The sequence below is a fragment of the Anser cygnoides genome, chromosome 1 (genome assembly GCF_040182565.1).
Source record: "Anser cygnoides isolate HZ-2024a breed goose chromosome 1, Taihu_goose_T2T_genome, whole genome shotgun sequence".
NCBI lineage: Eukaryota > Metazoa > Chordata > Aves > Anseriformes > Anatidae > Anser > Anser cygnoides.
In genome coordinates this window covers 57,453,718-57,477,643 of record NC_089873.1, presented here as the reverse complement: position 1 = coordinate 57,477,643, position 23,926 = coordinate 57,453,718, and the positions used below count along the sequence as shown (strand labels likewise).

The 23,926-nt window shown below is 41.3% G+C and overlaps 1 protein-coding gene across 1 annotated transcript in view; it reads right to left on the bottom strand.

The window, feature by feature from the left end:
* The window catches only part of LARGE1 (LARGE xylosyl- and glucuronyltransferase 1), a 283,073-nt gene extending 259,152 nt beyond the window's left edge, over positions 1 to 23,921 (bottom strand). The window contains exons 1-2 of the mRNA XM_048059080.2: positions 22,971 to 23,921; positions 21,363 to 21,439 (exon numbers count right to left, since the gene is read on the bottom strand). The gene's annotated coding sequence lies outside the window, so the exon portion shown is untranslated. The remainder of the gene's footprint in view (positions 1 to 21,362; positions 21,440 to 22,970) is intronic.
* Positions 23,922 to 23,926: the final 5 nt, after the last annotated feature.

Here is a 23,926-nt window from a genome sequence, read left to right as displayed (position 1 = left end):
AGGAATAAAACACTTTCAGTTGATGGGAATCGGCTGCATACCAGGCATCCAACAGAGACTGCACTGATTTTGCCTTTACTCCATACCAGTAGGATCTGTATTATTTATAACACTTCCCAAGATGACTGAAAAGAGGCTGTACATGTCAACCTACAGACATGTAATGCCGCTTCCATCTTCCCCATGTAAAGATTGAGGATCTTCTCCTGACAATACATCTGTGCTGTTGTTTTTTCAAAGCACAGGCATTTTCATCTTGGAGTAAACACACTCCTTGATTCTACTGCTGCGAATGCTGTCCTGGGAGTGTTGTCCTTCATTATCAACATAGGCCACGCTTTTAACTGTCTTGCTTTATTTGGCTGTTTCTTCTGGTGCTTACACACGCATACGTTTCCATTCATACTACATTCATAAAAATCCTACTATTTCTCTTACAAACCTCCACTTCTGTATCAGCAGGGGTCAAGTGCGTCTAGAGGTGCTGTTTATCTTTTTCTGGACATGTATTAATACTTACCAGTCTCAACAGATAGATCTGAGGTTTTAGCAATCCTGAAATCTCCATAAAGGAAATCTGGCCATGATTTTAAAATAATTCAATCTGCAGTGTAAGAAGTCAGTAACCACTTTCTGCCCTCAGATTTCCACAGGGCATAAATACACGTGCAAACTGTTGCTCTTCCGCTGCAGCAGTAAATTAGTAAGGACAGCTTGTCCAAGAGGACAGCATTTCAGTCATCCAGGCAGGATCAGTTCACTCAGCCTACAATTTGACAGCACCAGGTAACAACTTCATGAAATTTATATTATCAAAGGTTGAAAAATGCTCATTTAACTAAATATATCCTTTTTCTTGTGTTTTACAAGACTAATTTAGAAGTTTCCATTCAGGCGCACAAGGAACATTTATATACGCAACGGCCAGGCCAACTGTCACCCCAGCAGACCAGCCTTCCTTTAAAGTATTGTGCTTATTAACTTGGGTCTAATATCCACTTGCAAATGAATTTATAATAATGAATTATCTCCCACCTCTAATATAAACTTGAAATGGAAATAGAGTCCATGAGATGAAGACGGTACTTTAGTCATGCAACTTTATCAATATACTAGGGAGCAGAACTTTGAACTTGTGGCTAATTACTGATTGGTATGCTGGTTCTGTATGGAAAAATCACTATTACTTCAGCATGCACAGTGACAGCTCCAATTAATAAACAGAAAAACAATTCTTGGCAGAGAAAACAGAACACGGCCAAACATACTAATGCAGCAGGCTGTTCTTGAATTAACAAGTCTGAACTAGGTAAATATTTTTAAGCCTACATCCAGTTAAAAGAAAATAGGGGAAAAAAAAGCAGCAACTTACAGCCACTAAGAATCTAAAAACTTCTTTTAAGATGAAGCAACTAATCTTTTTTTTTTTCCTCCCTATTTGTGTTTGCAAATTTAATAGAAAAATTGCAAAGTAATTCTCATCCTGTAAACTACAGAACATCTCTCATGGCAGGTGATACAGGTGATATCAGGAATGGCTCTACCACACAACATACGAAGATAAAAGACATGTCAAATATCATTTCTGGCTTGGTCCTAGAGTTATTCCTTTTTTGAAGGAAACAAGCTTACTCCATCAGCCCTTTAAAGTTTTAAACACAAAACAAAAAGCAGCATAATCTTTTCCATTCATACGCAGACAGAACTAAATAGAGGCTTTTATGATATGAACGCTGTAACTGTTTAGATCAGAAAGATCAGTATAAATAAGAAAGAAAACTCAATTCAAGGGTACCACCCACTTTCTTTCCTAGAAGATACTCACACAGCTTGTTTAGAGAAGAATGCCAAATACTACCAAAAATCATATGTACGTTGAGACGATAGGGAAAAAACTTACATAATAGAACACACCATGAAAAGCTTGAAGAAGAAGAATTTTTTTTTAAATCCCTGTTTTTAACAGTGCTAGGAAGTAGTTAAAGGCATCAGTAGATCTGAAGAGAATTCCATAAAAGTGTGCTTTACTGCTGTTTTACCTACTACTATATCCCTTGAGGGTAACAGATGACTACTCATCTTCTGAGATTGATGCTGACTGAGATCCGTTCTTCAGTGTGAGTTTCAGGGAGAGCTGAAAGCTGATCACACACTCCACAGATGTCAGCTGGGGGTGGCTCTAGTCAGATGCCTACCCCAAAAACAGAACACTTAAGTCTGAGATGCTTTGGGATCTAGCCAGTCTTCCCATTTGCCTCATGCTCCTATAAAAATCATTCAGGCAACCATAGGGATGAAGTGACCAATTATCATAAAATCTCCCTGAAAAATGCATTTGAAATTATAAAGGATCTTCCATTATTACCAGAAAAGCACCTGTATTACAGTTTAATGCTGTCAGTGCAGGAAAGTAACAGTAGACTCTGCAGTTATCTAGGGAGCTGACTGTCAGAGTTCAGTTATTGATTTTTACTTTGTTCAGAAAAAATATCAGATTATTGCTTTGGTTAGAGGAAAAGATGGGTTAGTCTTACAGGGAAAAAGAATTTGCATATTTCCAGATATAGGACAGGTTAGTTCAAAGCTCAATAAAGAGATTTTAAGAACTCTCATTGAAATATCACCTGTGCCTTTCCTTCAATTTTAAGTCATCTTGTGGGAAGATAATATTCTTTTGCTGGTAACACTAGCTCTTGGGTTGGTCAAAAAGCAACAAAGAAATTTAGAAGTGCAGGCGGGAGGGATGAGAACAAGAATTACAAATAGCATGCATTTTTTTCGCTTGCTAGAGAAGGTGATCTGAAACTTTTTGCTGAGTCCTATTCTGTTGGATATACTTATCTTCTGATTTCTTGAGAAATCTGAAATCTCTTCTTATTCCCCCTGATCTACCACGTTCACAAAGCTACTGAAGAAACGTGCTACTATATTCTAAAGTAACTCACCTAAGTTGTGGCTGTTTTATTCAATACTTGCTACTACTAAACTTGGTATAGGTATAGCTTATCCAGTCTTCCAAGCTCCTGTAACTTTAGTTTTGATTCATGCTCTTTAGAATATTTTCTCAAGGTCAACTGGGCACTGCTGCACTATATTGTCTAAATGGCCTGTGTTTGTAGTTCAGTGATCAATCAGCTTCCTACAGAAATACCTGGGGAAGGAATTGGAAAATATCATTGACAATAAAAGATAAAAATATTCAGTGGATAAAAACATGAAATGTTGTACCTTCTTTACAACTTGAAATCTTAAAAATAAAGATTGAAAATCTCAGTGTTAGGTATAGCTTAACCGTTATTTATGGAATTTAATTCCTGGAGCCAGGAATAGCTGCCGGAATTCTACAGGCTGATTCCATCAAGCTAGATGATCAGAATAATCCCCCTAGCATTAGCAAGCATCTCACTAAAAAAAAAAAAGGCAAAACGAAAAGACTAGAAATTACGATCAACATTTCTGCACTCTCCTCTCCTAGAAAACAAAATGAAAAACACTAAGCACATCCCCTATTGTATCTCAAACAAGATATCCATCTGGAAAGTCTTACCTTCCAGATGCCTTACCCTAGTATTTCATTGTCCTGCTAATCTCTGCAACTACCCCTGGGGGGAAAACCAAACACTGCATAGTTTACTGTCAGCCTAACATTCTGAGGGATGAACAAGACTAAAGGAAATATATTGTAGTCCATAGTCAGTTTCAATATAACAACTGTAAACAGCTGAAAAACAGAACTGGATGAATTTTGATAACAGTGTATGTAAAAACGTATCAAAATAAATTAATAAAGGTAAAAAAAATCTTATATAAACACAACAGTAAAGAAGTACATATAAAAAAATAAAAATCACAAGTCAATGAGGAAGCCTACCAACCTCCTCCCCTCAAACAATCAAAGTTTAATCAAATTAAACCTTCAGACAATTGTTTTTATTAAAAAAATGGAAAAAAAAAAAAGAAAGTGTGATGTCAGTTAAACCAAATGATTACTACAGTGTTTCAGAGAAGTCCACAAAATATTTTCCCCAGGTTTCAGTAGGATGACAAGGTCTCTTCTTACCAGGGAGTCACCTTTATGCCAAAGAACCTTACCAGCCTGACAGTGAAGCAAGGAAGTCCTTCTATTAAGCCACAGAGTTTTGGATAGATTTTTTAATGCAGTCCTTTAACGTGGAAAGACAGATCTCCCAGTCAGTCTCATGAAATGCCTGGGCTTTTGAGTAGCTTAGCCATCTGTTTAGAGCTAGCTTGGTTCTACTGGAGCTGTGTGGCTAGAAACTTCCCTGGTTGTTGAAGTAGATTGAATGGGGGGTTCTGGCACCAAGACATTTCCAAGAAAATTGTTCTCACAACAAAGAGGTTTACTGGGCACCTGACAAAGGATGAATTTTATTGCTATCTGCTGCTGCTTCTCTCCCCTCCTCCCCCAGCCCCTTATTAATTTTTTTAGGTGTGATTGAATTTACTTTAACACCTCGTCCCAACACCATGGTGCATTGTAATATTACACACAAGAGTTGACTTAAAATTTTTCTGGTATATAAATGCAAAAAGATACTCATAAAGGAAAGAAAAAAAAAAACACTTGGTTTTACAAGCCTTCCATTCTCTTTTCCTGTTTTACTATTTTTCATGCTCACAAAATCTTTCTGAAAACAGCAGTATGCAACTTGCAGAACGTGCTCATTCCCCATACAAGCTTTTCTATGTTCCCAGAATCTTCCTCCCACTTCAGCTTTACAAACGTTTTTTGCTTATGAGATGCTGAAAATATAGACAGATATAGGAAAATATGGACAGATATAGGCAAACCAAGTGGATCCAGAAGAAAACAGTATGAATTTATATTGTTTTACTCTATTAGGCCAGGAATATACTTCACATCAACACATGCATAAACCCAACAGCAAAATTATTTATCTTTGATAACATTCCAGAATTCCCCAGTACTATTCAGCTCTCCTTTTTGCCAGTTCCTTACCAGACACAAACAACTATTAAATCCAATTCAAATGAGTGCAATCTTCCAATTGCATGATGTTAGCACAATCACTTAAGGCTTCATCTGTGCTATAAACTGTAGCATTACTTATAAGAGATTTGGGGGTGTTTTCAGAGCACGCTACTTGATTCTTTCCAGTCTTAAGTGTTGGCTAAAAAACTCCTTACACTAGAGTAAGTAACAAGCAGAATCACTGCAGAAAATTCACTTAAAGAAAAACATAGGGGTCTCAAACCCCTTATATCCCCCATGTTGGAAGCACCATATACACGTTCTAAAAATTGAAGCAGTATATGCAACATGCACATCTGGAAAACTAGTTCTCAGTTGCTGTGAATATCTGTAAACCATCAGTCTTTCCTCCAGATATAGAGTCTTTATTCCTATGTGCAAATATACAAAGTCCAAAATTTTTTTAAATAGTCATTTGAGTTGTCACAACATGATCATACTCTTCAGTGTCTTAACTGAAAAACATGCTCCCTTCCTCCTTTACAGTGTTCAGATAACTGAAAAGACAGAATATATGTTCAAGAAGCTTGAAAAAAACAAAGTACCTCCTAACTTATTAAGAATATAGGCAAAAATCACCTACACTTTTTTAAATTTATAAGTAACAGTTATAAATTTCGAGATGCTATATTTCATTAAAACTAGAAAAGACAGGCTCATTTGCTGTGATAACATTTACTACAGAAGTATTTTTGTTTGCCATTCCATCACCTTCTATTGCACAAGTTGTTACTTGCATTTCTCACCGCTGTTATTTTGTCTCATAGGTTTTTCAAAGATCCCTGTTCATTAAACGTTTGTCAAAATCAACTCACACATAGCACTAGGCAAAAAGGAGATGAGAGGCAGATGCTTCTGCATGTTAGTGGGCGGGATGGGAAAGAAGCTGGGGAAGCAGCTTTTGCATCCAATCTATTATAGCTATATTCCTTTTAACCATCTACCAGCAACGCACAGATTCACTCGAAATGCATTAAATCCCCTGAACTTATGAAATGATGCATTATTGAAGTCACAGCAGGGAAGCCAACTCAGCTTAGCTGACATGAAAGACTTGCTCTAGAACAACTTTTTTCATTACAAGGTTATGGATAAAAAACAAAGAAAATGTTTTAATGTACAGAGAAGATGCACAGTCACAGAAGCAGCAAGGTAGAAGCACTCTTCTTATTCCCTTCCAGAAGGCCCTAAAGGAAAACTTCTCTCAGAGAGATTTTCCACATCAAAACCAGCAAAACAGGTGAGCAACACCTTAATCTCCTAGTCCACTGCTCCAGCATGTTAGCTTTCTTCCACGTATGCTTTCTTCGGCTACTTTAGCACATGGCTCTTAGAATATGCTAGCTGTCTGAGATCTGAATTCACTTCCATCCTCCACCGATTCTATCACTGCAACATTTAGTACTGTACAACTGGGGCTGCAATAAAGCTTATAGGTTGAAGAAATAAATTCAATTTTTCTAATTTCTTCCTCTGCCTCAGACTGCTCATCTTAATATGGGCCTTTATGGGTTTTAATAGTGTACTTTCAGCAAGTAAATTGCAGATTCTACCAATCTATAACCACACGTCAACTACACGTTGGCATACATCATGTAAGATTTGTGGCCTACTTGGTAAAATCACTTAGTTGCCTGCTTAGGGCAGCACAGAACATCAGTTTCTCATTCTGCCAGTCCAGGTTAAAATCCTAATTTGCACTATGTGTAAAATAAGCAATTTTTCAATCAGCAATACAACGTAGCATATACACTGCAGGTACAGTATATGTGCATCTTATTAGTGTTCCAACATACGAAAATACAAAAAGGAGGTCACTCCTATATAGTATCATAACCGGACAACACAAAGCAAGCAGGAAGTCCTTATCTAGATCCATCTAAACTATTGAAGGTGACATCAGAGGTGAAACGCATAGAGCAAGAATGACTAAATCCATAAATGGCCCCAAATTATTTATTACATGAATATAAGTACTACAATTATATTGAACATGCTATTATCAAATCTCTTCAGTGACAAAGCTTTCTGCCAAAGAGGACAAATAAAAACAAGTGCATAAATCACAAGGACATGTGGCTTAAGGCCATTATCCCAGAGGATTACAGAATGGTTTTTGCATCCTCCCTCTTTGCTTTTAGTATTTCCATCTTTGTTTTAATATCGTAGCTATTATTACCAGTGCTATCTGAAGACTAGAGTCCCCTGTAGTTATGAATGGCAAGTAGAAAAACCGTATCACTTGTTAAGAGAGAATCTGGGGTGTGCTTTAGAGGTACATTCAGTAACCTCAGGATAAGAGTGTGTTTTTAATGAGACCTGCCAGTCTTGTCCAACTGTGTAATGCTTTAATTATTGAGCACTATACGGGGCGTTATGGACTATGGTTGCCAGGCACTACCAGAGATCCATGGTTTGGCTGTGCAAACCATGGTACAAATACCTCATGAAATTATGCCTGCTCTAAGGTACTCACAAAATCCACAGGTAGGTAAGCACAAAGGAAACAGGGCAAATATAGCTATCAGTGGTCACCATGCATTTGGGAATGCCACATGGGAGTAATCGCTCTCAACTACGACTACTGGTTTCAACTAGACTATTCAGAACATTCATTACAGACTACAGTGTGTAAACATTCCTCAGTCTAGCTCAAAACGAAGACCAGAGTTAAGGAAAACTGCTAATCTTACACATCGTACAAATTAGGATTTTAACCTGGACTCCAGACAGAATGAGAAATTTATATTCCACACTGCCCTAAGCAGACAACTAAACAATTTTACCAGGCAGCCCACAAATCTTACACAGGTTGTCATACCACCTCAACTTCTTGAAGTTACAGACATCACTACATGTATGCTTCTCAATTTCAAAGAGCAATTTTCAGAATACTTTCATGTATAGATAATTTAAAAGAACAACTAGCTTACCATGAACTTCTGGTCTCAAGGCAACCCCTCTTTCCCAGAGAGTCACACACCTCTTCACCTACAGTGTGGATCAGAACCTTACTAGTAAAAAAAAAAAAAAAAAAAACGCAGCTCCAAAGTGAACAGTGGGATCAAAAAACTAGAAGCAAACCCACAAGTTAGAGTGCCAGTGAGGAGGTGGAGGAGAAACAAGAACATGCTGTTCTAATCTAAAAGCCATAAGCCTCTAATACAAGAACTTGAACACTGTTTATTAAAACTAGAAAGTTCTTTCTCCTGACTGCTAAGCCACTATTCTCTTAATGACAGGGAAAAAAGAAATTGGTTTGAAATCTTCAGTCTTAAATTTTTGCTGCAAAATTATGGCACTTTTCAGCAGTTGCTGACTCAAGCAAATAGCTTAGCAAAGCTGAGCAGTAATTAAGAGATTTCATTTACAACACAATTTCGCATTTGTACAGGAAATGTGCTTCTTATGACATGAAAATTCCTATAATACTGAAAAGACGCATGGAGATATAATACCATCTAAGTCTTTCATTCGCTCTGTGAAGTAAGCCATCCCTTCTTATGGTAAGTAAATACGCATTTGAACAAAGAAAACTATTCAAGTCAAAACTTTAGAAGTAATGAATACCACTGAGAGCCAAAGAAAACTTGGAGCTTTTTAGGATCATGAATTCAAGTCCTGTTCTGAAATTCAAGTCAACAGGAGTCATACCATTACATTCCTATATAGTTGGAGCAAGCCTCAATGGCTCTGCAATATACCTAATACAATTTCCTAAGTTGTATTTACAGAAATCAGACCTTTGTCAGTTTACATTTTATTTCAGGTTAGTGGTTTCAGTTTGTGAACTCCTGAATGTTTTACAGATGCACATGCACAAGCAGATGGAAAAGTAACATATATAAATCATTTCTTACTCAATCAAAAACTAAGAACCTTAGAAATTGTCTACAAATCACCATTCATTCTAAATAATTACACAGGAGTTAGTGACCTTAGAGTAAAGATGATACTTTTGGCTATATAACATTCCACGTTTATCTTCACCTCAAAGGGATTTTTTCCAAATAGAACTGCAGCATCCACAGGTGCTTGATTTATTATACATAAACATGGGACAGACAGTCAGATATGTCAGTGTTTTAATTAGGCTCTTCCAGAACATTTTCCTCCCATCTGTAGTTTAACAATGGCAAGAAATTTTGCACAAAGTGTGCCAAGCTTGGATAGAGGATCTCTCCTTTATTGGAATATTCACTAAAGAAATAATTATTTAAGAATACAGAACTGTAGTCTATCCATCAGCTACGTTATCTCATACATTTAGAGAAGGAAAAAAAAAACTGCAGGTATGACAGCATCTTGGACATATAGTGATGGTTAGAGAGGTTAATTAAATGCACTGACCACATCCCAATCTTCAATCTAGAAATAGCAGGTAATTTCAGATACATTTCTAAGCTGGCCCTTAACATAGCTGTCTCTAGAATACAGATCCTTGCCTGCACCACGGAGTTACTCTGAGCCACAGATTTACAGCAAAACCTCGCATATCTATTTGTGTCCTGCCAGCAAAACAAACAAGTCCAAAATTCTTAAAAATCAGAGTATCCATTCCAGTTTTCACACCAAATATAAGCTATGACAAGAATATCTTGAATGAAAATTAGTTCCAAAAGAAAGCAAGAATATTTAGCACCTTCCTGCTATATTTCATCTTTGAAAAACACTTGGCAAATACGAACGTGCCAAGATATAGAAGAACCATTGTTTCATGGAAAGGAAGCAAGAATAGAGGATGCAGAACTTGCTAGCAAAGTATATGGATGGATGGATAATATTTCAATTTTGCATACTGTGGTTTTACTCCCATCTTAGCAACACACCAGAAAAGGAATGCTACATTATTGTACACTGAGAGATACTGTTAGACCTGGGTTACTTTCAGCACTAACATTTCTCAGCAGAAATTCCTGTTTTTTTTCTTAAATTAGCATTGAAAATATTTTTTGTTCTGTACCACTATGCGACAAGCTTTGCTGCTTCCATTACCGCAATACCTGCAGATACATTTGTCCAGCAGAATCAAGGTGCTAGAAACAAAGCTGTAATTTGTGTAAGTTTGTCCATTACATGCCCTGCTGAGTCCTATTTTCTTCGTTTAGAGTGCTTCGTGGCTTTTTAGCCACAGCTAATGGGAAAGTCTTGTGCAAAAAGATTCATCACAAAACATTATCTGCTACATTCATGCCCATTTGGGGTGTCCAACACTACTAATGCAGATCAAAACTGGGGTCTCTTCTGGGAACCCCATGCCATCCAGAAGCATCACTACATGCTTACCAGTATTCCATCACAGTAAACACCGGCAAGGATGGATGGAGAGGCAATCTGACAGAGCAAGACTGACATATCTGTATTGGTTCAGCATTGATTTCAGTGAGACAGCTCTTGGGAAAAGTAAAGTGAGAATGGCAAAGTTTTTCACTTCAGCTCATTAAGGGCCTGGCTTGAAGGCTCATGAGCTTGGCCAAAACATTCTTACTGGGGTTTTGAGGAGGGCTTTGACAAACTAGGGGCTTGAACTTGATAGAGAAAGGAATAGACACCAGATAAAAGCAAGGAACACAGATTTCATGTCCTCCCATTGTTCAGCCTAGTTTAACAGGCTTGGTTACTAGTGGGAATTTATACTGGGTTACTACAGTCAACTCTTATCCAAGTTGCAAGTCAGCAACAAAAACATGGAAGTTAGTTGCCAGGTCAATGTTTGACAGGATTATCTAACTGAAAACATTAGGGATTATCACCTAAACCACTGGGCTAACAGCAGAGAGGATTCCAAAACAGACCTGAGATAACCTGAACAATTAGAGAACGATCTCACTGTAAAGACTGAAGTCAGCGTTACAAACAGCTCCTGAAAAACGTTTCTCAATGTTAATAATGTTATCTCTGGCCTGATAAAATATCAGCTTTCAATCCTCTAAAATTAAACCAAAAATTCCATTTTGTTCTGAGTAGCCAAAGATACTAAATCCTACAAAGATAGCCGTCCTGACTCAAAACAAGCCAAACAGAAGAAGTTCTTAGATATCAAAGAAGTTGTATCCCAAACTCAGATACATATGGCAAATCCACGTAATGAAAAAGACAGGAAAACACAAGGGAACCTGGATTTCTTGCTGTCTGTGATGAATGACTCAGTTCCTGCCATGTTAGATTCATTTCACCTCCACAAATTACAGTCACAAGGCAGGTGCAATGGGATCTGTCTCCATCCTCCTAATGGTTTCTGTTTGGTTAGTCCAAAAAATTGGTGTTGTGCACTAACGAAAATGCTAAAATAAAATAACAAGTCGAATATAATATGTACTTAAAATCCCACATCAATTAAAAAGCAACATAACCTGAGAGAAGAAAAATGGTTATGTCCCAGAACTACAGAGAATCCTTTTGGAACTGTCCCATGTTGCTGCTTCCAGTGAATCACAACGGAGGAATACGGTTTTTATTTTTTCAAAAGATGTTTAAACAACAACAATGCTATCAATAAATAAGCTAGTACTATTCAAATGACGAATTACTGAGATTAAAAATACAATCTTAAAAAAAGGAAAGTACAAACCATCAGTTTTCAAACACTTCAGCACACTCTTACTTCTGTATTTTGTAAGCTCTTTCGGGCAGGAAACAGTTTCTCGCTTTGGGAATTTCTAACACCCCAGCTATGTTGGCTGGTGGTGTGAAGAGTGACTGTTGATTGACGTAACTTGGCTAGGAGAAGCTGCCACAGTAGTCACAGATATACTGGCAAAAACAGTTTTTTTTATCTGAATAGCTTTTATCAATTGTGGATTTTTTTTTTGTATGAATAAACACAAGGGGAATAAACACAAGGACTTAAAGATCTGTGTGCAGTTGCACAGCTATGATCTTGTTGGGATCACAGAGACACAGTGGGATGGCTTGCATGACTGCATTGCTGTAACGGAATGATGCAGGCTCCTTAGGGAAGGAAATGCTAGAAAGACAAGGAGATGGAGTGGCCCTTTATGTCAGAGAACAGCTGTAATACGTGGAGCTCTGCCTGGGGATGGACGATAAGCCAACGAAGAGCTTATGAATAAGGACTAAAGAGCAGATCAGTATGAGTGACGTTGTAGTGGGCATCTGCCTAAGGCCACCTGACCAGGAAGAACAAGTGGATGAGGCCTTCTACAAGAGAGCTAGAAGTCTTCACATTCATAGACACTGGTTCTCATGGGGAACTTCAACCACCCTGACATCTGCAGGAAGGCCAACACAACAGGGCATAAGCAATCCATGAGGTTCCTGAAGAGCATCCATGACGACTCCCTGTCCTGAGCCAACGAGAAGTGCTCTGCCGGACCTCACACGTACAAACAAGGAAGGGCTCTTTGGGGGTATGAAGGTAAATGGCAGTCTTTATTTACAGTGACCATGACATGGCAGGGTTCAATATCCTGAGAGGAAGGAGCAGAGGAAAAAAGAGATCACAGTCCTGAACTTGGGAGAGCAGGCCTCTTCGGCAATCTGCTTGAAGGAATCCCTTAGGACAGGGCCCTAGAAAGAAGAGGGATCCAAGAAAGCCAGTTGGTATTCAAGAATCACCTCCTCCAAGCTAAAGAACATCCCAATGGGCAGGAAGTCAGGCAAAAATGCCAGGAGGCCTGCACGGATGAACAAGAAGCTCCAGCCAAAACTCAAACACAAAAAGAAAGTATACAAAAGGTGGAAGCAGGGGCAGGTAACATGGGAGGAATACAGAGACATTGTATGATCCTGTAGAGATGTGTTCAGGAAAGCCAGAGCCCACCTGCAGCCAAAACTGGCAAAGGATACGTCAAAAAATAAATATCTGAAGGGAAGGTGTAAAGAAAATGGAGCCAGACCCTTCTCAGTGGTGTTCAATGGTAGAACAAGAGGCAGAAAAAAAAATGAAACACTGGTGGTTTCATCAATAAACATCAGGAAACATGTCTGTAGAGGTTGTAGAGTTTCCATCCTTGAAGATATTCAAAAGACATCTGGACATAGCGCTGTGCAACCAGCTCTAGGTGACCATACTTGAACAGTAAGTGGTGTTGGACCAGAGGACCTCCAGAGGTCCTTTCCAGCCTCAACCACTCTGTGGTTCTCCAAAAGCACCGCTGTGTCAGAAGAGTTCAAGCCATGCACCAGTGCTTATATTGCCATTTTATACCAGCCTTTCTGTTCCATGAAGTACCCTCAAGGTACACAGACTCTGTGTTTGTGCTTCACCCGGAATAAAGGGAGCCCTTACTCAAACAAAGCCTCTAGACATTTTAGTAACATTAATAAATAACTGCTTTATACACTACATTCACTATTCCACTATTTCACTCAAAAAAGTCACAATATTTTCCCAAATCATATTACCCCCATACATGGCCACTTAAAATATGAAAATCAGGGAAAAAGGAGGGAGAAGGGGAAATCAAAACTCAGGCCTTCTGCAACGCAGCAATGTCCAATGCAGGACAAACAAAGCTAAGGAACAAAATCCAACCAAACACACAAAATAAAACATACTGCAAAATTAATTACTTCAGAGAATTCTTAATACTAATTGCAAGTCCAGAAATCTTTATTACTCATGAAAATAAAGATTACATTGTTTTTCTGTCCAAGAGTGGGATACATGCCTTACAAACGTGGCAGTAGCCTTCTATTCTGACAGGTGCTATGCCTGCCCCTGCTTATCAGTGGTAAAAACCAATATAAAAGGATGCCACCAATAAAAGTACAGCATTTTTTACCTAATTAGCATGTATCAATAAATCAGCTGCAGATTCTGGTCTTCTTAATGCTCACTTATGGTGACTTCTGCTTCATCTGTAGGCTAAATAGCCCATGCCAGTTTCATTCTCCAGTTTCTTTCCACCACTGGCTACAGAAAAAATTCCATATACTTTAAGAACATTAACCTACCAGCTTTGAAGACCAAGATATATTTGTTTACTCCTTCAAACATTCTCCCATTTCTTTCTCCTTTAAATGTATTATTTTCCACTTTTGAGAAGAAAACCACTCCTGTCTTCCCTTGGTCACTCACTGCACTGCCTCTAAATCAACACAGAGCATCTGTAACCTCTACTATCATGAGATTATTTTTTCATTTATCTAGTTATTCAACTTTATTAATATTACCTGTTTGTTTAAAGATGCACAGATGAATATTTACCTTTAAAAAGGTTATATAAGTTTACTCGCCGAGGATGACTGGCTCCTGGGCAGACGCGTTCTGCAGTGGAGCAAGGGATCGAGGCAGGCAGGGCTATTTTCCGGCATCGAGGCCACTCAAGGCAGCCAAGGGAGCCGCCAGGGCCTGGCAGCCCTCGCGAGGGAGGCTCACGAGGAGTAGGCAAAGCCAGCAGCGGTAGTGGCGGGATATTTAAACCGGGCGTCGCTGCCATTTTGCAGCCACTCACTGAGACAGCAAACTCCCTGACTGTAAAAAGCAGTACCTAGGGAGCACCGCAAACAGGACCAGCTTGGCAGTTAGTGTGGGGTAGGGAAGAGTGCGGGGAGGATCCTCTCCTCCCTTTCCCACCTCCCTTTCTCTTCCTCTCCTCTGTGAACTCTGCCTCTTACAACTTATAATTTCGGTGAGGAAGCTACCGCAGAGAGTACTAGCGAGCCTGCTGGTTTGACATGGTTGCACCCCGGCGGAAGGCTGTTGTCACGGAAAGTGTGGAGATCCAGACAGAGGCCCCACACAAACATATGAGTGCACAGGTCTCTGGCTGCAGCGAGTGCCAGAGCCTGGCCCTCGCAGTGCAGAGTGACAGAGACAACACCTGCATCAGATGCGATGAGGTGAATGATTTACTCAGCCTTGTGGCTGACCTGAGGGAAGAGGTGGAGAGGCTGAGGAGCATTAGGGATAGTGAGAGGGAGATAGATTGGTGGACCCATTCCCTACCAGCCATGAGGCTTAGGCAGCCAGCAGAGGCTCCACAAGAAACACATATCCCTCTACCACATTGCAAGTAGGTAATAGGAGGGGACCAGCAGTTAGACAGAGTTCCTGCTACAGTGGATCCCCTCTCCTCTCCTCTCCTCCTCCTAACAACGATGGTGATGAATTGGGGGACAGGGGGCAATGGCAAAAGGTCCCTGCTCAGTGTTACAAGCATAGCAGGTGCACCTGCCCGGTGATTCCCCTACCTACCCAGCTGCCCCTGCAGAACAGGTACACTGCTCTGCGAGGACAACTGGACAATGGTAAGGGGTTGGTCTTGGGACCGGCGCTCTTCGACATCTTTATCAACGACATAGACGATGGAATCAAGTGCACCCTCAGCAAGTTTGCAGATGACACCAAGCTGAGCGGTGCAGTCGATACGATAGAGAGAAAGGATGCCATCGAGAGGGACCTGAACAGGCTGGAAAAGTGGGCCCATGAGAACCTAATGAGGTTCAACAAGACCAAGTGCAAGGTGTTGCACTTGTGCTGGGGCAATCCCAGGTATTTATATACACTGGGCGAAGAAGAACTTGAGAGCAGCCCTGCAGAGAAGGACTGATGGACGAGAAGCTGGACGTGAGCCAGCAGTGCACGCTTGCAGCCCAGAAGGCCAACTATGTCCTGGGCTGCATTAAAAAAGGGGTGGCCAGCAGGGAGAGGGCGGTGATTGTCCCCCTCTACTCTGCTCTTGTGAGACCCCACCTGGAATACTGCGTGCAGGCCTAAGGCCACCAGCACAAGAAGGATGTGGAGCTCTTGGAACAGGTCCAGAGGGCCACTAAGATGATCAGAGGGCTGGAGCACCTCTCCTATGAAGAAAGGTTGAGGGAACTGGGCTTGTTTAGCTTTGGAGAAGAGAAGGCTCCAGGGAGACCTCATTGCATTCTTCCAGTACTTGAAGGGAGTGTATAAACAGGAGGGGGAGGGCCTGTTTACGTCTCGATAGTGATAAGACAAGGGGGAATGGTTTTAAACTAAGACAGGAGAGATTTAGGTTAGAAATTAGGAGCAAATTTTTCACTCAGAGGGTGGTGAGGCACTGGAACAGGTTACCCAGAGAGGTTGTGGATGCCCCATCCCTGGAGGCATTCAAGGCCAGGCTGGATGCGGCTCTGGGCAGCCTGCTCCAGTGGTTGGCAACCCTGCCCAGAGCAGGGGGCTTGAAACTAGATGATCTTTAAGGTCCTTTTCAACCCAGGCCATTCCATGATTCTATATGCCAAGTATCATCAGGGACTGTTTCATCACCTTAGGCACAACTATACTAAGCAATATTTTTTGCTAAAGACATAGGTGTTTTCACTTGCTCAAAGCACACAACCGTGACTCAGGAAATCGGAGTTCTACTTGTTGCTTTTTGACTGACGACCTGGCAAACTTTGCCCGTATCACTTCACCTACAGCGCATCAGTTTATCTTTCTACTTTGTCATTTGCCTTACTCCAGCCTGCCCTGTAACACATTCAAGAACCTATGAATTTATTTCCACAACATGCTTAAGACTGGAGAATTGGCAAAGTTATTCTGTATATGAAGACTACTGTCATCAGTTTCAGTTCCTCACATACTAGTGACACAATATTACTATTTTGCTCATCCTAAGAAAAAAAAAATGTTAAGAACATCTTTCTTCTCAGCCCATTCACCAGCTGTGCACAGTTACTCACGTTGTGATTGTAACATAAATCAGGACCTAAGCCTATTGAACAGTATTTCAGATGTTTTCCACAGATGATCCAGCTTGATATACCTCAGGTGACAGGTGTGAGCACTCATGTGTGAGCAGTGGACACTGGCGATATGGAGAAGATTTTACACCCAACTGGCCCTGCCAAGCATGCAAAAGCAAGCTGCAAGGCTCTGGATGCCAGCAGTAGAGGTGTAAATTCCAAGATCAATAACCACATTGCAAGGCAATATCATGCATGGTTCCCAACTGTCCAAACTAGGTGGAAAGTCACCTGATTTAAGCCACACAGGAATCATTTCCTAGGGAAAGCCTTTATATGGAAGGAGGTGTTATGGTGATGAAGGACCTGCGCTGCTAATCTGAACAAGGTGAATTTGAGCAACACTAGAATGCTACTATTTTAATCTAGCAGCCCTTAAGCTGCACTAACATTATATTGAAAACAAGGGAAATGGGAGACAAACCACAATGTTGGGAAGGAAATCTAGTAACTTAAGCCACTGCTGGTACACTTTCCTCTTCACACCCAAGGTCTGAAAGCAGCCATGGAATAATGCAAATTTACTGTCCTAGACCAAGTCACACACATTGCTTCTTTCTTAAGGTTTTAAACTCATTGTCCAGCAATCATAGTGCAATTAAGACAGCTGCATCTGAAATGTTCTCAGCTTGCATATTTTATTTTTGCTATCTGAGGTAATGGTACAGACCAGATTTCTTTATTTCTTCCTCTGCATTATGGTAGTCTCAGAACCTTGGTACAAGATCAACAACATCAAGTACAAAGGCCTCTTTTTCCTGTCCATCACCAAGTGGTCTATTTTAGCCACTATCAGGTCCTATTAGTGGTAGACTCAATATCAGTACTGATTTTTTTCCCCTTGTTCTCCATTTGCAGCATCTTGCATTTTGTCAACATACATCTTAATGAAGAAAGATATCCCAGACTAAAAGCTTGTACCATTTCTTTAATCTGATCATTTTTTGTTTTGTGGAAGTTAATGTCAACATGGCAGTACACTGCAACTTTCCCAGCACTTACAATGGTTTATGGCATCAACAATTACCAATTTCTTCTACTTGGAAGTCACAGAAGATGAACAGATTTCTCATAAATGTAGTTGATATTAAAAAACTCTGGAACACCAAGTGCAGGGACATAAGTTATAAAATATTCCAATAATAAAAACAGAAAATTTCTACCTTTACAGGGGTCCCATTCCTAAATGCTCCAGATCTCTAATAGAGCAGCATCTTGCTGTATGGTACATTCAACACCAAAGAATCCACAAGTACAGACAATTCTGCCCTTTTAAAGAGGTAGGAACTACTGTTATCTTGTTTAAGACCTCTCAAGCACACCATCCAATATTTTATCTTAGAAGACTTGCTGTACATGAATGATAACCTCCCTGTGTTTAAATGTGAGTCATATTCCAGAACCAGTTTTAGGATTGAAAAAAGATGAGACTACAGTATTTAACTTCTGCTTTCAGACTCTTAAAGCTAATGTCACTTCGTTTTCTATAAAAAAAAAAAAATGTGAAGCCTAGGACACCCTTCTGTTTGAAAACAAATGAAAGCTGAGATTCTTAAGAACAACATGATCTAAACAGCATATATTTAGGGATTTAGAATGATGGGTTTTCATTTCTTCTATCTACCCAGTAGCATATGCCCTTCTAGTATCTTCAGCCTGAAAAAGATTGAATTAGGCAGATTCATACACTGAAGTCCAGTAATTTCTGAACATAAAATTCCATTTGCAGTATTGATCAGCAGCAGCATTAACTGAAGACAGAATGGAAAATAATCTCCAAAGGAATTCAGTACTGAGGTGACGGAGGGTTAGGGGCACAACACTGAGTTAGAGAAGAGGAAAGTTAAATGTAGCTAGGAGGAGCTGTGTTGGGAAGTCTGAATATCAGATGGAAGCTCTACCTCATCCAAACAGTTCACAATTCTTTTTGTCGTTCTCTCCCTCCGCCCCTTCATCATTCAGTAACACCTTTTACTCTAGAATGAAAAATACACTTTTCTGCAAACAGACGTATTCATTCCGAAGTCCCTCAACAAGTACAAAAGTCTATTTGAAAGCTGTAAGAAAATTAAGTTTCACATATATATATATATTTTAATCAAATTCCACAACTGTTCTTCTCTCCTCTTCCTCAGCCCATCTCCTAAAACAGAATTCTTCATTCTCCACATCTGTATTTAACTGAATAATTATGTTATTGCACAATAACATAGTTTTATAGTTTTCTCCTCCTTACTAAGCCTTAGCTGTTAAATGTCTTCCAACATGCATAGGGGCTGGGTTATTATATGCAACACAATTCTCCAGTTCCCTGAAACTGACCTAGTCATAGAAATGACTATCAATACTCAAAAACGCTTGGGGAAAGTGTAGAGTTGTGGCATCTATTTCCTTATATCACTGATAAAGAAATGGGAAGCATAAGGACAGAGAATGCTTTCCTTTAAGAGCCATCTACTCCTTTTCATTATTTTCAAGTGTATCTGTTTTACACGGAGGTTGGCAAGGAAGACTGCATTCTTCCTGCACTGTCTCAGATTTCCAGCTTCCTCCATCATCAGGCTCTGTGATTAGGTCTGGGTTTTTGCCATAGAATTAAATAGACATTGCTGGGGCTCCTCTTGCCAAATTACACTTTAGTGTAGCTTCTACTCAGTTAACTCTGTTGCTGTGGAAGTAGTAGCTATACCCTGGGAAGAACAGTGAACTGGATACTACTGTAAGTACGGTTAGATCAGACCTAGTCTGATCTGCAAATTAAACCAAGTAAAGGAACTGTTTTACTTTGTTTGCTTCTAATTCTGACAGAGATTGCACTTACACAAGGATTCCAGCCTTGGCAGTTTTGCTTCAAAGTCAGTGCCAAGGCCAGGATAATCCTTTCTAGCAAATTTCTCCTTGATTTTTGAGCCACAAAGTTCCCTATAAAATAGAATTTGGTATCTGTTACTCCCTATTTACAACTATGCATTGAGCAAGCTTTGAAAAGAGACCGGACAGGTGTTCAAACGCTAAGCCAAGTGACACCAAAAGGAGTCATGAATCCCTAAAAGATTCAAGCCTCATTTCTTAACCCTTATCTTCAGGTGGGGGTACCACGAGGAAGAGAAAAATACCAATCCAATAAAAAGCAAAAAAAGAAAAAATAAATTTACTTTCCCAAATGGTAGTTCTTACTCTCCAGCTCATGAATTACAACACATTGAAGACTAAAAAATGACGTTTTTTTAAAGGTAGCATTCACTACAAAAAGAAAGATGGGTCAAAGTCAGACAACGAGCAGGACAGAAACACTGCGTGTGCTTGTGTATATATGCTTTCTTACACGGAGCTACTTTTCAGAAAGTTCTTTAGTTACAGAATTAGGCAAATACAGCTAACTCTGTGGAGATAAACTCATGAAGAATGACCAACTGTAAATTTGCATTGGCCGTCGTGTCTTCATCTCAAGCAAGTCTTTATGTTAATATTACCAGAATATATAGGTCATATTTCCGGCATAACTACTTTTCCATATCATACCCTTAAAATGGGTATTTCTTAATTAATTCTAACACAGCTGATGAAAGGTCTTCAATCAAAGATGACATGGGCTCATTAACAGACGCCTTCATACAAGCCTAGGTGCCTGGACAAAAAAAAATAGGAACAGGGACATACGTTGCTCTAGATCCAGACAAGCAACCCCCATCAACAGGGGTTTGCACATGAATTGAGATTAGCATATATAATGTAAACTTTGATGTCAGATTGTAAATTTTACTCATTATTAGCCTTCAGTTAACAAACATCTGACAAAATGGCTTTGGTTTTCGTCTGTTTTGTGAATGTGCGTGCTTGTTTTTTTTTTTTAGGATTGCTATTATAAATGCACATGCACCAAATGGAAAACAGAAAGAAGATGAGAGAGGAGAGTATTCCAGTAAGCGTCTACTGACAATTGACCATTTATTCTAGGTAAAAATAAATAATTAAGCAAGAAATAATAAAACAAGTTATATTTTGGAGGATTGCTCCTTTAAAACTTAATAATACTTCTGTTTAATGACATGGATGTGCAAGGAAGTTTTATCAGTTGTCTGGTATAAAATACATAGGCGTATGCCTAGTTTTACCAGTTTTCTGTAATTCATTCAAGAATACTACTTTTGCTACTATTATGTCCTGCACTCTGAAATTTCAGCAGACCAAGCTGGTGACATATCTTAATGCTTCCAAAAGACATCTAGTCATTCACAACGCTCTGTACTTTGGCTTTCTGAGGGACTATACCTTGGAATTCCAGTAGACTGAATAGATGACACAGAGAATCCAATATATAAGTAATACTATTTTCAGAATGCCTTTAAAGAAATCCAGTGCATATTTCCCCAGACCTGAAAAAACTTATTTTTATAACACCTGAACACAGGAGAAAAAAAGTTGCCATGAATATTTCTGATATTAATAAAGACATTAATCTTGCCACATACTGTCATGAAAATATTGTACTTCCCTTACCAGCAACTGAGAAGGGCGTATGTACTTCGAACAGAAAAGATGCAACACACAACATAAATCAAAAACTGCAGGAATTAAAAATCAACAGGGTGGAGAAAAGGAAACTGCTATCACAAGTGGGCAATTAAATGAGGAAAAAAAAAACATAAGAAGAACCTACCAATCCAATTATCCATCAGAGACTGCAGTTCCTGCGGCTTCTACATGACTTGCTGATCAGGGGCCGTCACAGGACACCTAAGCAATAAGAATTCCACATTTCAAACTTGTAATACTTATCAGCAATTTGCAGTTTTCAAGAAGCTTAGGGAGACCTGTTCCACCTTGTTCATTTCTCCATAAAAAAAAAAAATGCAACAGACTGAGGAGGTTTGGGGGATCTGTTTGATTGTTCTGTTCTTATAAGTAAACTAACCTTTGATAACTTATCTCCGTTTGCAGCAGGGAACATAGAATGAAGTAGAATGATTTTGTTAAAATATTTCCCCTGCCCTGAACTCATCATCTACATTTATACATACGATTCTTCCTTTAAGTTTATAGACTAATGATGGAATGCTATACGGCAAGGAAAGAAGACTTCTTTTTATATGCGTTATTACATTAGTCTGTGCATTTTCACCAGTGAATGGGAAAAAAACACCACCAAACTAGTCCCCCTAGCGTACCTATGCAGTAGGAGTCTAAAGAACATGTAGCAAATCACTACACTATCTTTTTGTGTGAAGTAACATTTTTTTTTTTTTTAAGTAGACGATGACCACTTAAAGAAACTGCAGGGAAACGGAAAACAAGGAAACCTTTCAGCTGACTTACCTAATTCCCGTGTTGTTTCTAAGCAAGTAAAATAATAGATACTATACAAAGAAAAATAATCTGTATCCAGAAGATTTCATTAAATGAAATGTGCTGATCTGTTGGCTATTGCCAAATCTGGTTTTAACGTAGCACTTTGTTTAGCCTAGGGCTTTCTCTTCCTTCTAGCACTGAAATTGTATAAAATGAAAGCTAACGCTGTTTAGAAGACTTTTGATTCATTAGTATTTCTATCCTGGCATCTATACCTTCCAGAATACATAAATGACAGTCACGGCTGTGAAAATGTCTCCTGTAATAATTTTAAGAGTGTAATAAAAACCAAGCACTAGACATACACAAAAAGGTAAGACCCTGTAACAACAGTTCAGATGCCTCCTCAGGCGAATTTAACGAGTTTAACGATACATATTGGAAAAAAGCAGGCTCTATCTGCTCTCTAGCAATGCCCCCGTTCCAAGTTGAACAAAGCAGGAGACACCGTACTCAGGTGAAAACACATACAAGGAGCACTTGTACGATGCTCCACAAAGAAAGGAGATCACTTGTTCTCTGGAAACAAAACGGGGCACAACGCAAGGGCTAGGAGTCCCTCCAAAAAGTGTTACGTAAGGCATTACCAAACTTCATGTCACCTCCACAGAGGCCGCAAGTTGCTGCTTTCCCAACCCCCTGGTGAGCACGGATGAACGCTCTAACGACACAGCTCCCGGACAGGAGGTGACTGCCGAAGTCTCCCGGGCTGCAGGAGGGGGAACGCGCCTCGGCGTCCCGGTGAAACTCCAGCTCGGCCCCGGGCAGGAGCGGCTCGGCAGCCGGGCCGGCGGGACTCCTTGCCGGGGTGGAAGCCCCCGGCTCCCCCTCGCCGGGCAGGGCAAGCCCCCGGCTGGGGGAAGAGGGGCTCGGGAGGTAAAACGGTAAGCGCAGCGCTACGACCCGAGCAGGCACTCACCTTCCCGGGCGGCGGCGGGCCGCCCAGCTCCCCCCTGCCCGGGCAGCCAAGCGGTTCTTCTGCCCCTTCGCTCCGGGGGGGCGGGCAGCTCCGGCTCGGTCCCCGGAGGGGTGTCAGCCGGCGGGTCCCAGGCGGGGCGGCACCGGCGGCTCCACTCTCCGCGGGATGGGGATGAGGAGGAGGAGGGCGGCGGGGAGGACCCCGCTCTCCCCGGGATGCGCCTCCTCCGCCCGGCTCTCCCTCTCTTTCTCTCTTCGGGGCCTGCCCGCTCCCCGCTGCTGTCCCGAGGCGCAGCCCGGCCCCGGCCGGCCGTCCCGCTCGCCTTCCCCGCCCCTCTCCCCGGCGGCCAGCCGCGCGGTGCACAGGCCCCGCCGGCGGCCAGCAGGACCCGGGGGCGACGGGGGGGGAATGCGGGCCGGCCTCCCGGCCTCTCCCCGGGGCCTGGTACGCGATCTCCGCGGGGAGACGAGGCCTGGCGAGGGGCGAACGGCCCCGGGAAGGTCACCGGCACGGCGCTGCCGGGCACGGGGAGGCTTCCTCCGGCACCGCCGCCGCTACCGCTGCCGGCCCAGCCTCAGCGGCCGCTGGGTGCCGCGCTCTGCCCGGGCTCGCTCCGTGCCGCTACCCGGCAGCCGCCTCCGGGTCCGAGCGCCAGGCTGCCCCCTTCCCCTTTCTTTCTTTCTTCCTTCCTTCCTTCCTTCCTTGCCTCCCGCCCCTTCCCCGCTGCCAGCCTTCCCCCGCCGGCTCCCTCCGGCGCCCGGTGCCAGGCTGCCCCCTGCGGGTCCCGCCGCCGTAGGCTGCCCGCCGCCGGCGGCCCGAGGCGGAGGCGGGCTTGCAGGGCAGCTGCCGCTGCCTACCGGCGGCTACCGAGAACCGCCCGCTCGCCTCCGCCGCTCTGCCCGGGGCTCAGCGGCAGCTGCAGTGCCTGTGTGTCTGTGTCATGTCTGTGCATGGGC